This window comes from Nipponia nippon, unplaced genomic scaffold (genome assembly GCF_047370975.1).
Source record: "Nipponia nippon isolate SJK-2023a ecotype South Korea unplaced genomic scaffold, ASM4737097v1 scaffold_2, whole genome shotgun sequence".
Taxonomy (NCBI): domain Eukaryota; kingdom Metazoa; phylum Chordata; class Aves; order Pelecaniformes; family Threskiornithidae; genus Nipponia; species Nipponia nippon.
The window spans coordinates 176,473-188,474 of NW_028262336.1; the positions used below are offsets into that span (position 1 = coordinate 176,473).

Genomic DNA, 12,002 nt, shown 5'->3' on the forward strand with positions numbered 1-12,002 from the left:
GATCATATGAAAGCTACATCTGAAGGCATATAAGGCAAATGTTTTGAAAAACTGCAGCACTACCATCTGTGAGACCAGACCACTGAACACTGCTACATCCTAACAGGCTATTATACAAAGCCAGACCAGCATATTCAGATATTGTATGCCTGGTATACCTAGGTTACATATGAACACACTTACAGCCATGTCCCATAACTGCACCATTGCCCACAAATGACATGATTATCCTTTTAGCCAATTATTTTGGGATTTTTCTGTGACTCTGAAATTGCAAAATGTGGAAAAAAAATATTAGCAAGGTTAATATTTACAAGAACAAAACATGCTGAGAACTGCTTCAGAAAATACAAGTATGTGGGGTTTTTTACAAAAGGAAGTATTACACCTACAATTAAAAAAAAAATAATTAGCAAAGATACTGCTTTTTGTGAAAAAAGTTAATTTGTCTAACTATCATCCTGTCAGGAAAAAAAAGCCAAGATGATATGTAGAAAACATGTCCTTTTTTTTCTAGATTCCTTCCATTTATTTAAAAATTAGAGTCACATTTGCCACCTTCCAGTCGTAGTTATCAAGGACATTTTACACGAGAGATTACACACTCTTGCCTGTAAGCCAGCTGTTACAGACTTGTGTTTTCATAGGATTTTTATCTGACAAAGATCTGATGATGGAAATTTAGTGTCATTTGCTTGTTCCAGACCCTCTTCTCTGGTCAATTCAATTTCAGACACACTTCTAGTGAGGATCAGTTACACAAAGAAGGATTTCAGTATGGGTTTTAGCATGGATTTCATCTGTTTCATAGCATCAACAGATGTTGAGAAATAATTTAGCTCATTTGCAGGGGCCTCTTAGCACTCTTCATTGATAGAATTTTGAATGCTACTATTATTCAGGGCTGAGTGATAGGTTTCCTTTCAGGAGATACCTGACTCATTGGTAGCGTCTCTGCTTCAGATCCCTGTGTGTTACTTGCTCAATCTGCCTGAAGGTCATGGAAGTTTCAGCACAGCAGAAGACTGTTGCCATTACTGTTAGGCCACTGGCAATGTAGATCTTCCTACTCAGTCCTAGAATTTCAATCCACATTCACTGAGACAGCTGCTTCTTTTCATTTGAACCACTTCTAAATTCTTATTGCAGATAGTATTGTTCCATCATCATCAGAGCTTATCTTGGCTGAATATTTTGTGTTCTCTATTATATTATCCTGGTCACTCTAGTCTTTCCTTCAAATTTCTGGTCTGACTTATGCCAAGTTCACTTAGGTCTGCACATACCATTTCCCCTTCTTATTTTTTAGACAACTTTAATATAAGTAAAAACAGATGTATCACTGTTTTGTTCCCTTCTGACCATCCTATTTCAATGGTATTCTCTTCCCCAGTCTCCATCTGATTAATTCCATCCTCTGATCTAACAACGTCCTGAGGTTAAAGAATTTCCATGATTTCAACCATAAAAGAAACATCACCTCAAACCATCTTCTGCACTTGTGACAAGACATGAAAATATATTAATGTAGCTTAAATCACAGTGCAAAATTAAATAGAGAGACCTATATAGGTATGTATGTAAGTTAGTTAAGACTTGAGAAATCAGGTAGCCCAATAGTGGTGAGGCTGTTGCAGCTCCCCGTCTCCAGGTTCATCCACTAGCAAGGCTGAGTGCATATTCCCAATAGGCACGCCAACACATACACAATACAAATATACATATACACACAGCCAGCCACACAAATCAATACAGACAGAAGCACTCATGCAAACACAGATGGCACTAACAAACCTTCATCCTGTGGCCGATCAGGATGAAGGTCTGTTAGCCGGAAACATGTACATAACCACAGTGTGGACTTCCCCAGTAGGTGGCCTTAGACAATCAGTTTATCCAGTAGCTGGCCCTGGATCCTTGGTATCCTCATGCACTGGCACCTGGACGAACGAGCCCCTGAGGCCTGCAGCCCCATACCACTTCCTGGTACAGACACCCTCACTCACAGATGCAAACCCTCATGCGCCCCCTCGCATGTGCGCATGCACCCACGCATCCCCCTGGTATCCAGTGACAGGATGCGTGGGAATGGTTCAAAGCTGCCTCCGGGGAGGCTCAGACCTGACGTTAGGAAATATATCTTTACCAAGAGGGTGGTCAAACACTCAAACAGGCTTCCCAGAGAGGTGGTCGATGCCCCAAGCCTGTCAGTTTTTAGGAGGTATTTGGACAATGCCCTTAATAACATGCTTTATCTTTTGATCAGCTCTGAAGTGATCAGGCAGTTGGACTAGATGATCATTGTAAGTCCCTTCCAACTGAACTAAACTATTCTGTTTATTCTATGCTATTATTCTATTCTAGATACACTATGGAACTCCCAGAAACAGGCCTTAGACATGCAGTCTGCTTGGTAGCGTCGCAAAAGTGATTTGGGACATTGACCAAGGAGGTAAGGGACACAAGGGTAAAATTAGAAAACGTTTATTTCATGATAATGAGACACACACGCTCTTCTACAAGAGAAGAAACGGTGTCTGTAGCGATGTTCCAAGAGTTTATATACACCTTGAAATAAAATGCTAAGCATAATCATCCAATACCACAAAAAAAATCACATTCACTTCGTTTGAAGTATTCTCAGGCTTTCTGTTATGTGCTGCCCATGCAGTCTGGCTGTTAAAACACGACCTTCTGTGGTCCAGATGTTCTCCTTCACTTGCCAAATACAAGTTAATGTTTCTTCTTCTCTAGGGCATCCTGCTCATGTCTCCAGTTGCTGGCACCTCTGACCTGTGGTATCCACTCCAGTTGCTGCCACTCAAGACCTTCACTCATTCCAGCTGATGGCACCACAATTACATGGGCCCATAGGACTTGTGGTCTGACTCCAGTTGTTGGCAATTAGACCTCCAGTCACACAGAAGAGAGAGCCCAGTCACCCACAAGAATAGTTCGAAATGGAGTTTAATAAGACAGGACAGACTATGGTGATCAGACATTGGGCATGGACAGACAAGTACACAAACTGTAACCTGTTTATATGTGACTGGTCCCTTTTGTGCTGTAATTCCTCTGTTTTCCCATGCTTGTTCCTCCCCCAAGCCACTGTGATCCCTCCCCGTTCCCTGCCTTTGTTTCCACCCTTAAATGGAGGAACCATCCTCCCATCAAGTTTTGTACAATACTCAAATGCTCTTCTCCTGCATCCCATAATGAGTCTCAGACCCATGTAGGTAGTAACACTCCTGTCTGCAAAGTGATGCAAAGAACCTGTCTCCTTTACTCACCTGGATAGCTTTCATCCCTGGACAATGGTCTAATCACCCTCCTATGATAGCCCTGGGAGGAGCTAAATGAAGTTGCTCTGATTTCTGATAAGGTTAGAGGTGGTTCTCCTGCCTCTCATTGTTCCTCTGGTTATGTGGTTGTGGAGATGAGTCTTTAATCATTAATATAACAGTATCTATACAAACAGATCAAACTGAAACGTACATTTTCAAATTAGGAAATTTTGTATATTCTGCTAGTCTGGGATTGAAATAATGATGTTCAGTTTATAAAGCCTTGTTATCCATTCACAGATTAATCCAAAGGTACAGTTTAATGTTACAGCAATTTCTGTCAAACCTTGCACAGTGGCTGAATGCAATACTTCTGGTTTTCTGCTACTAACAGTCTCCTGCACTGGAATGCATTGTAATGTTATGTGGCTATAGAATGAGTCGGAACACTTTATTGACCATAGAAAACTAACATGCATAACACACGTCAAAATTATTCATTTTCCACCTGAAGAGTAAGAAGATCTGGGTTGCCCAGTGGTCCCCTAATCATTAGGTATGAGGGAGGGGGAAGGGTGGGAACCTGTGACTGGAGGTGGCAGGAAACAGGATCCACTCCCTTTGGTGATACCTTCTCTGAAGTCCACCAAGTTCTAACATAAAACTGCATTTTCAATTCTTTGTATGATAATATTACCACAGCTCAGAACACCTCAGATATTATGTACACATTTTCATGTTTTCTAATTGCAAAACATTAGATATTCTTTCTTGTTCTTTGTCCAGACTATGTAGTTGTCATTTCCTTGGCCTTTCTCCTGCCAGGTTGGACAACAATAATAAACCTCACCAAATGATACACCCAACATATTACAGAAGTTACAAATATCATGCCCTTTATGAGGACAGAGAAACAATCTGCCCTGCTTTCCTCCAGCTCATCAACAGCAACAGATGGTAAAAAAAAGACACACGTCTAATTGCAAGATTTTTCAGTTCACACTGGGAGGTCTTATCCCTCCAAGACCATATCAGCATGTATATGGAATAAGGTCCTCTTCCTCTGGAGGCAAGAGTTGTAAAATTCCAGTGTGCACATGAGCTTCCGAGAACATGTGTTTCAGAAACAGGACCATAGTGTTTCATTTCAGTTTTCCTTGTTTCTGTGTGATTAAATTTGGGTTTTTTTTAATATTTAGGGGAATAAATTATAATCATTCCTTAAAGGGACAAGGAAGTTTTCTATGGAAGAGGGGAGACGGAAGGAGGGAGGAAAGGAGGGAGGAAGGGAGGGAAGGAGGGAAGGAAAAGGAAGGAAGGAAGGAAGGAAGGAAGGAAGGAAGGAAGGAAGGAAGGAAGGAAGGAAGGAAGGAAGGAAGGAAGGAAGGAAGGAAGGAAGGAAGGAAGGAAGGAAGGAAGTGAAAGGGTTAAAGCCAAGATAGACAAAGCCACTGCATCAAAATGCCTCCTGAAAAGCCTAGGGGCAAAGAGTATATTTAAATATCTTAGTCACTTCACTAAACAAAAGAAAGGCCTTTGTGATTTAGGGAGTAGTTAGAATGGTTGTAAGATAAGGGGGCTCCGGGATAATCCCATCTCAGACAACTGGGCCTTGGGAGAACAAATGCATGGAAGATAGGAAGTCACAATAGGATGAGGACAGCCTCGAAGGACACAGTTTACGTGATGCTGGGACTGAGTTTGCGCAGAAGTAGAGGTCAATCAGCGAGCACAGTGAAGAAGACTACGAGCCTTCATCTGAAGACCCCCAAAGACCACCTGAAGACCACCACGGGAGACAACTGCACATGCGGATCGGACATTTGCATATGTTAATGAGTTCCAGGAAATCTCATGTTTATGTAAATGATTTCTCGGAAATCCTGTGAATATGTAGGATTTTATAGTATATAATCTCTGGAAGTCCACCAAATCAGTGAAGCCCTTATGGTGGAGAATCCCCAGTGCTGCCCAGCGCTGCAATAAAGAATACCTGCTTAATAGTGACTTCGTTGCTATTGAGTTTCATTTCAGGGACTCTCTGAATACTCCGTTTCTCCCTTGGGGGGATTCAGACTGTGAGGAGACACATCCGTGAATTTTTGTATCAGAAGGAAGGAAGGAAGGAGGGAAGACTGGTCTGCATTGCTTTTTCCTGCAAAAAGAGGCTTGCCTCTATTTGTGTACTGAAAAGATCCCAGCTTCCAAGAAGGCTCTGTAGGAAAAGAGTTGGATTTCTGAAGTAACTAAAATGCTGCCTAACAGCAGATCCTTTTAATTAATCATATAACAGAATTAAGCATTGGACTGTATATCCCAGGGAACATCCATTGGCGAGGGTGGAAGGGAAAGAAACTGGCCGAAACTTGGTCTGTTCAGCTCCTCACAGCTGAGAGTAAAGGAGATTTTTTTTTTTGGTCACAGGAGCTGCATGTGCTTGGTCATACTGAAGGCTCCTGGCACAATAATGCATCCCTATGTTTTTTTTCTGATAAAGTGATTTTATATTCAGTGTAAACTTATACTTCTTTTTCTGCCTGGCACTAAAACATTATCTGAGCTCCCTGGACTGTTTGTCGGAAGCAGTGCATGCAAGATAGCCTCTGTACCCCTCCTGGTGGAGTATCTGAATGTGTCCACCTGTCAAAGAAAGAAAGAGAGAAATAAAGAGGGAATGAGTAAAAAAATAGAGAAAGTAAAAGGTTTTCTCATGTCTGGCAGCTCATTTCTGCTCATGTATTTAGTGAATGTCATGATAAAAAGGAGAAGCAATGGCTACCCAGGTATCTTTCTTTCCTTCAACTCCACTGATCTCAGATAATTTGCCTTCCTTCAGCCAGGTAAAAGCTACAGATCAGTTGAATCAAATACCATTTCAGACTTTCTGTCTCCCCCTGCCATTTATGATATCCTTACGCTTATCCCTAATGTGCTCTACAGTTCCCATACAACACTTTTACAGATTACTTCATTTGTCCCCTCTTGTCCTTATTTTTCTTCCTCCCACTCAAGTAAAACTCATTGTTTCTAACTACACAATCTTTTTGCATCAAGACCTGCCAAGCTTCAGAGCTGTGATCAGACTGTAGTTTTGTTCATCTCCAAATAAGAAAGCAACCTGTTGTTAGATCTTCAGATGACTACTTTTTGTCATCTTGTAAATGCTTAAGAACACAAGAAAATCTCAAACTACCCCACTCACTCATCTGGTCTGATGAACTACATGACCTCATCCTACAAATCCTACCTTCTTTTCTTTCAAACACGCATATAGTATGAGAGGTATTATACTGAAGGCCTCCTTCAATTTGGCAAATCAAAACTAGAACAAACCATGTTATTCATCCTTGTTTAGTCATTCATATCACACTACTTATGAGCCATGAACATCACGTCCTCCAGGACTGATGACTTCTTGGGCAGCTGATCGCAACTCCTATTACAGCCTGCCTCCTCTTTTAACTACCACCATCAAACATGTTGCAGGCCTACTGCTGCTTTGGTTCTGCCTAATAGACCAGTTTGTGTATGCTTTATAACAGAGAGCCAGTGGGAGAATGGACAGCATTATGAGTGGAATAGTAAAAGAGAAAGGTTGCCATAAATCTAAGTTCTCTTGTCTATCAACAGGGCAACTACTTTGGTGAGAGAGAAGAAAAAACTGCAAAGAGCACAGACAGAAGACAGATGTATTGTCTCAGTCAGAAGAGAGCTAGATGGAAGCTTATATAAAGAGATATCCAAATAGAAAGTCAAGAAAGGATAAGTTTAGTTGACGTGCAATACTAGAGACTCAGATCCAGCAAATGTATCTCCATGTCCTTCACTTAAGCAATGCCTAATATTCAAAATATTGATTTTGAGTATATTTGCTGTCACTGAAGTTAATAAAAGACTTTGCAGTGGAAACAAAAGCTACATATCTCTCAATTTTCATTTAAGTGAAGAAGCATCCTTCCAATATACAAATAACATATAGCCAGGCAGTGAATAAAGTGAGGGTCACACACTAGCAGGACTAAAAAACATAGCTTGCATTTTATGAGGTCAGCAGGACTATATGGGAGGAGGAGAAAATCTTTCTGGCTGTTGATGCTACAAGACATATATATTTATATTTTAATCAAACTCTATGAACTTTTCTACACTTTTAACCTAGAACATTAATGAAGATGGCATCAAATATGTCATTAAAATTACATACACAGACAAGTACGAATATAAGAGACTTAAAATCAATGAATCTTTTTTTTCTGCAGTTACATAAGATGATTTATGAACAGCTAGGCTGAATTCCTACCATCAGGAGGGCTAAACGAGCCCTCTTATTCCTCTTATTCACTATAGTTAAACTTGTATTCACATACTCTAAAAAAAAGCAGAAAATGCAGTTATTTATATTAAACAACTGTTATAGTGCAGACCAGTGAAGATGTTATTTACAGCCTTGTTTTTTCCTACTCGAAAACCTTCAACATTCTTCTGCCCCTAAAACAAGCTCCTACATATCATTTACCCTTTTGTTTGCCTTGACCTGAGGGAAGATGTCAAGTATGTCTAGAAGAGAATGCATATAGAGAGGCATTAGGATATATTCAGTGTTTCAAGCAGCTATCAAATCAAATGTCTTGTCACAGTCCATTTGGATATCTCAAATTTACAGGGCAACATACCCTGTGATTTAAACTTTATTTCATGAGGTCATTAAGAAATGCAACAAACACAACAAACAGGGGCTCAATCCCCTTTTGCCTAGACTATTCCATTACATGAATTCACTTATTCACCATTCTAGTCATAAGGTTTCATAACTTACAAACCATAACTCTTAATTTGTGCACTTAAGAGCAAAAAAAAAACCAAAAAATTAGTTACCTAGCCGATGGTGCGAGTGCTCATCCCTCATCCTTCCTCCCCTATCACGGTGCAGGCATCCCCTGTATCACACTGGAAAGCATGAAAGCCTCAGCAGTCCAGCTGCTGTTGGATCTGCTTCAAAAGCTTTTTTGAGTAAGCAGATGTTTTTACACCTTCCAGCTCGGAGGTTTATATGGCCTATACCATTTCCATACGTCCACAGATTCTGAAGAAACTGCCAGACAAAGATGATGGCTGCAGGAGCCAGCACTCTGCAGGTGATAATGGCTGCATAATGGCCCTTTAGCTCTTTCTGGGCACCTGTCCCACCTATGTGGTGCTCTCCCTTTGACCTAATGGCGCTGCTCCCAGCATACATCAGGCCTTAGCATGAGCTCTGTTAGCCAAAATTTGAGCAGTTGAGTGAACAGTCACAATGTCTAAATAAGAATGTAAGAACCTGTTCCCTGTTCATTAATAACATCTCAGTGCATAAATATAAGCAGGATGAGTCAAAAGAAATTGTCATACATAATTAAGCTGATGATGAGCTGATCCTATTTTTCCTAGGGCATGGACACACTTGGGGGCTCACCTTTCTGTGGATTTCTCACTGACCAGCATTCCTTAGACTGAGGTGGATGAACCACATTCCATACACCCCCTGAAAATGCAGATCTTAGAGAACTCTCTTAAGGAGAAGGCAGTTTTATATTTTCCAGTGAATCCCATTTCTGAATGTAAAATAATGATGAAAAAATGAACAAAAGTTGTCAGAGATATCGGCAAAAATCAATAAAAAGCCTTTTGATTAACTCAGAATTTCATTGGAGCTTGGCAGTAATTGTCTTTGTGATCTGAAATAAAACTTCTGAGAAGACTTTAGTAATTGAGGGATTCTTTTTCCATTCAGCTTCCAGCATTAACAAGAGGTAAACAGCCTGTATTTATCAGGAAGTAGTCTAAGGTCCTTACCTTCAGCAATGATAGCAAGTGCCAGCTGAAACCAGCACAGCTCTGCTCAGCTGGGTCAAGGGTAGCTTTTGTGCAAGAGTTCAGTCGGCTCAGTATGAGGCAGCAGTAACACACCTCTTGTGTCATTACTGGTGAAGCTCCTTGTGCTCACTGTGAACTTACTCTTCTGACAACTAGCCACGACATGTTTGTGCAGGATACTCGCACTATCTGCTGCAACACAAACCACCAGAGCTTGAAAAGTTTCCTCATGGGCTAACTGCTGGTTCATATAAACATTGCTGCTGTAGCTTTCCAAGAAGCTGGACTGATGATCCCAGGAGCTGAAAAATGAAATGTGGAGGCTAGTAGAGGGTCTGAGAGTGCTCATTTGAAAGAAGGAAGGAGAAAAAGAGAGAAGACATACCTCTTGGTTCTGACAGCTCAATTCTGCAGCTGTAAGGATAAACTGCAACAGCCACGTCAGCATTTTCCTGTCCTGCAACGGCACTGATCTCAACAAGAGATATTAGGCACTTTGAAGCCGGATGTTCTATCTGTTGCCTTGATTTTATTTTTCCCCACAAAACCTTCTTTTACCAATCTCCATTAACTCATTCCTCTGGATTTTTCGTTTGGTCATGCTGTGTCTCCTATTTTCCCTCCTTTTACTAGGCTGTCCCTCTATTCCTGGTCCTCCCTCTTCCATTACCTTTCCATCTTCCTGAAAAATCAGAAGTTAATGCTTTTCTTATGGTGCTTTTTTCAACATTTATCTTCCTCAGAATCATTTTACCAGCAAATTACTGAAAAACTGGATATCAAATTAGTCCCGATCTCCTGGAGTGTTCCTTTTACAAGCTATGTTCCACCTTCAAAAGAACAGATAAATCTACTTTAAACATGAATTCTTCACATTCATTTCTGCTCTTCTTTGTGAATAACTTGAGTATAGCATTCTGATACCCTGAATTGATAGGCAGAGTTATAGCTTCTTTGTCAGTCATGAACCTCTTTGCATATAGCAACTACCTCTCCTCTTAAAATGATTTGCTCAAAACAATTATTGATTCGAGCTTGCTCACGCAGTAACTCAAAGCCCAGGAAAATGTGGAATTTCAACAGTTCACTAAAAAACACTTCAGATCAAGGGAATGACAGAAAGTCAGTAGATAGAAATATTAGGCTATCATAGACGTAATATCATTATAAGGTCAGCAGATTGACACAGGCTGCCTTTTAGGATAGAGGTGAGGGAGAGAGAAGAAATGGATTTGTAGAAAGCAAAAGAAAGGTAATTTGGGATTAAGGCCTGTCCCTAGGACACGGAGGTAGAAGGCAAGACATAAGTCTGGCTTATTTATGGAAAAAAAACCAAACCCACATTACTGTGGACAAAATAGCTTTATTTTCCATACTTGTAGAGGCCACAGTCAAAGAACTGACCCTCATAGCCAGGCCAGAGAGAACAGTGCTCCCAGAGCCTCAGTGCCCTGTAGTCATCCAGAAACCACACAAGCCAGCAGGAAGAAAGGAGTCTCTTGGCCCACCTGGGAATAATCTGAAACTGAACACCCAATGGGAATAAAACCTAGGCTGCCCAGGGCCCCAAAGAAGACTCCAGAGGGGACAAGAAATGTCAAGAGATGCTCTCTTCTAAACCTCCCTCAGCTTTCCTAAGGTCAGACTTAACAGAAGCCACTGTACTCTGCCCCAGAGGAAAAAAAAACCAGTAACATCATAACCAAGAACCTGTAGAAATCAGTTCTTAACCAGCAGAGAAGGGAGACAAGGTCACTTAGTATAGAATTACCAAAGGAATTTATTCTCTCATATTAGCTGTGTGCATAGTGGTGCCCCAGTTTAAAGCATAGAGGACCCTGATAGTAAGGAAAGCTGGATTTATATATGTTACAATACAGTTGTGTAGACCAATCAAAGTACTCATGTTAAGGGGTGGGCAAATCAGTTACTCTTGCTTGCATAATCAGTATGTGCTTGTCCCATGCAGCCTAAGTACATGCTTGTCTCATGCAGGTGGTGTAGATGTATGGTCAGTGCTATGTTAATCTTCATTGTCCTAAACCAATGTCCTGTGCAGGCGGAGTGGTTTTATACTGGATTCTGGTCAGCTGCTGTTCTGGCTGTGGTTATATGCCTGGTTTCTTAAGACAAATCTCCTATTATTTTATTGTCGGTATGGGGTGTTCTCAGCTGGTAGGAGCTGGGTTGGGTTGGGTCTTCAGGTCACGTCGACCCTGACATAAAAGCTCATAGTCCCAGGTAGTGTTCATTCTTCTAAGCAAGTCATATTGTAGTTAGTGCCTTGCCTTTCACAAGCCCCACCAAAGACTACAGTCTTTCCAGCCTGCCAGCTCATCTCTCAAGGGCTGTCTGCTAAGGTATACAAGGAACTGACCTGGAGGGAAGAAACACAGGGCAAGCTTGGCCTATAGCGGAAACCGGCAAGCATGCTCAAACACTCCTCAGGACTGATAGGCCTCTCACTGGTGACCAGGCCAGCAGTTCCTCCCAGGATTCTGGTTTCCAGCCTAACTGAAGGCTGGACTTTGGAGGAGCTAGCTTTGGAGATGGTCCAGGCAGGATTTGCAAAGACCTTTTCTCAGACTTACAACATGCTGAGCATAAGGAACAGTGATTTCAGTTGTTACCAGACTCTCTGAACTCAAACCACAGACATGTAGAGGATTGCTGAGAACCAGCATGCTTAGTCCCAGCCTCTGGTTTGTTGTGCAAGTTTGGATTGCCTGGCACGCCATCTGACAAGCAAAGGAAGACTACTGGTCCATCAGGCTGACCCTCTGCTCATAACTGTGGGCATGATCATCCAGAATAGCTGTAGGAGAGCACTAGACAAGGATGCAAATGCCAGGCCACGCTGAAGTT

General features: G+C 41.4%; 1 long non-coding RNA gene across 3 annotated transcripts; it reads right to left on the reverse strand.

Annotated features, from left to right (window-relative positions):
* Positions 1 to 2,468: 2,468 nt before the first annotated feature.
* Positions 2,469 to 9,590, reverse strand: LOC148055599 (uncharacterized). 3 transcript variants are annotated; one of them, XR_015705007.1, is made up of 4 exons: positions 9,523 to 9,590; positions 9,117 to 9,439; positions 8,160 to 8,231; positions 2,469 to 7,841 (listed from the first exon to the last, which is right to left on the reverse strand). It is a non-coding gene; the product is annotated as an uncharacterized LOC148055599 (long non-coding RNA). The 3 variants fall into 3 exon arrangements; XR_015705008.1 differs by lacking the exons at positions 9,117 to 9,439; positions 9,523 to 9,590 and having other exon boundaries at positions 2,469 to 5,924; positions 8,160 to 9,107; XR_015705006.1 differs by lacking the exons at positions 9,117 to 9,439; positions 9,523 to 9,590 and having other exon boundaries at positions 8,160 to 9,107.
* Between the last annotated feature and the right edge of the window lie 2,412 nt (positions 9,591 to 12,002).